A 2,516-nucleotide genomic window follows, 5' to 3' on the forward strand; every position below is an offset into this window, starting at 1 on the left:
ATTAAGGGTAAAGTGAAAGGTTCTGGTTCGGCAGGGATTTGGGTTTTTATGTGTTTTTACACGCTGCGGCCCGCTAGCTGTTAGCTCAGTTTATCACCACGTTGTTAACAGACTGAGTCCTGGCCGGATAGTTTGAACTTTTCTAAATCGTCTTTATCTGGCTATTTAAAACAGCTAGGGTTCGTTTTTGTTTCATAGTTGGTTCTGTAGCAGCAGAAAGGTGAAGCCGAACCAAAGCCCAATCTCGTTTAGGTTTCGTTTAATGACGGATTTAAATGTTTTTCTGATGCGATGTTCAGGCATTTCATCAAAGACTTCAGAGTTAAGCAGCTCTGTTTGTCTGCGTGTTATTTTAAGGTGTGCTTGATGTTTTAGCAGAAGAAGCAGAACACCGGCAAAGGTGGAAAGAAGAAGAAGCAGGTCCTGAAGTTCACTCTGGACTGCACCCATCCTGTGGAGGATGGCATCATGGACGCTGCCAACTTTGTGAGTTCACCTCGTCGTTTCCAGCTGAACTCTGAGAAACAGGAAAGTTTGTTGTTTCTGGAAATCAAAGGATGTGAAGTCAATGCTCGGGCTGCAGAACTCATCAGGTTTTGATCTTAATCATAATTTTAGCTTCATGTGAAAACTTCTTCTCGACCCCAACAGATGTTTGTTTACAAACAAAACAAGTTCCTTTATGTTCTGCGAATCTTTGCGAGTCCAGTTTCACACCCACAGTGGGATCCCAGCTTCGACAACAAATGCTCTAAAGTGTTTTTGTTTACTGCACATGTTGTTTGCAGATTGTTGTCTGGGAAAGTAAATTTAAAAATCGAGGGGGACGCTGCAGCTCATATTTGAATACTAAACAACGTGATGTTTCCCCTCAGCGTGTCCCTGAACGGACAGACTCTTGTAGACCTGACCTCCTGCAGCCTGAAGAGGACCTGTGGTTTTAGTCGTCTTCAGGTCCAGATTAACTCCTAAACCGTGGAACCACCAAAACAACAAAAATGCCTCCAGTTTGGCACCATTTCAAATTAAAGCATAAATTATCACGAGTGTTTTTATTCTGGGAGTCGGCTCAGTCTGGCTCTGGATCCAGTCTTGGTACTAAAATATTTAATAATTCTATCAATGACCTAATTACAACAGTGTCATTTAAAAAGTACGATTATTTTATTTCCTCCGTTCTGTCAGCAGACACTTCGTGTTTTTATGCATCACAAAGTAAAGAACTCCGTTTTTGTTTCCAGGAGCAGTTTCTGCAGGAGCGCATCAAGGTGAACGGGAAAGCCGGTAACCTGGGCGGGGGGGTCGTGTCCATCGAGAGGAGTAAGAGCAAGATCACCGTTTCCTCTGAGGTGCCCTTCTCCAAACGGTGAGGACCAGAACCGCTTCTTAAATCAAACGGGTTCTCTGAGTCTGCATGTTGGGGTCTGAGCTGGTCTTTGGTTCTGCGTTGGGTCGTTGAAGTCGTTTTGGGCCGTTTAAAGCTCCGTCGTCTCTGATCCAGAACTTCTTTGTGCCGACAGAAAACAGTCTGTAGCACAACGCTGCCGTTTTATTTTGAAAAGAAACGTCACGGGTCTGATTAGAGATTAAAAGGAAAGTTAATTTATTTATTTTTATCATTTGGCTTCATGCAACAAGTTTGTAGTGTTGGTTTCTCTGCATCTGGTCTGCTAATCTTTCGTCTGTTAGCAAAATATCTGCTGGACACATTTTATTGAAACGCCGAAGCTCTACAACTTTTGGGGGTTGCTGATTTAAGATGGCCGCCACAGACTTGAATATGATGTTGGAATTACAAGAATGGCTCTAAACTGGTTTAAATCATATTTATCTTCTGATAGATTCCAGTTTGTAAATGTAAATAATCTCCATCATACACCAAAGTTAGTCATGGCGTTCCTCAGGGTTCAGTGCTTGGACAAGTACTCTTTACCTTGTATATGCTTCCATTAGGTAAAGTTATTAAACAGTATGGGATAAATTTTCAGTTATGCTGATGATACAGTTATGAATCCAATCAAGCTAAAACTAGTAAAATGTTAGCTAAAATGCTAGCATAAATTTAACAGTGAACTAAAGGTCAGTGTGCTAGTAAGCGGAGTCCTCAGGACACGTTCCTGGTTGATAGGCGATGTCTCATGGAGCAGCAGAAAATTTTAGCTGCTTCTGCCGAACAGCTGGAGCTTTTTGTTGACATTTCTAAATACTTTTAAAGACAAACGTGTGCGTCAAAGGTTGGTCCGGACGTGTCGGTCCACGCTTCCTGTTCCGACGTCCACCTGTGGAGACGTTGACTCCGGTTCGTTTGTTCCTGCAGGTACCTGAAGTATCTGACCAAAAAGTACCTGAAGAAGAACAACCTTCGTGACTGGCTGCGCGTCGTCGCCAACACCAAGGAGAGCTACGAGCTCCGCTACTTCCAGATCAATCAGGACGAGGAGGAGGAGGAGGATGAAGATTAAACCGGCCGCTCCCATCAGTTTTGTAGGTTTAAATAAATTGTTTACGAGACTGAA

The 2,516-nt window shown here is 43.0% G+C and overlaps 1 pseudogene; it reads left to right on the top strand.

Moving 5' to 3' along the window:
• Window positions 1-366: 366 nt before the first annotated feature.
• On the top strand, window positions 367-2,516 carry LOC119417218 (annotated as a pseudogene).

Source organism: Nematolebias whitei, chromosome 11 (assembly GCF_014905685.2).
Source record: "Nematolebias whitei isolate Nwh7 chromosome 11, NemWhi1, whole genome shotgun sequence".
Classification (NCBI taxonomy): Eukaryota; Metazoa; Chordata; class Actinopteri; order Cyprinodontiformes; family Rivulidae; genus Nematolebias; species Nematolebias whitei.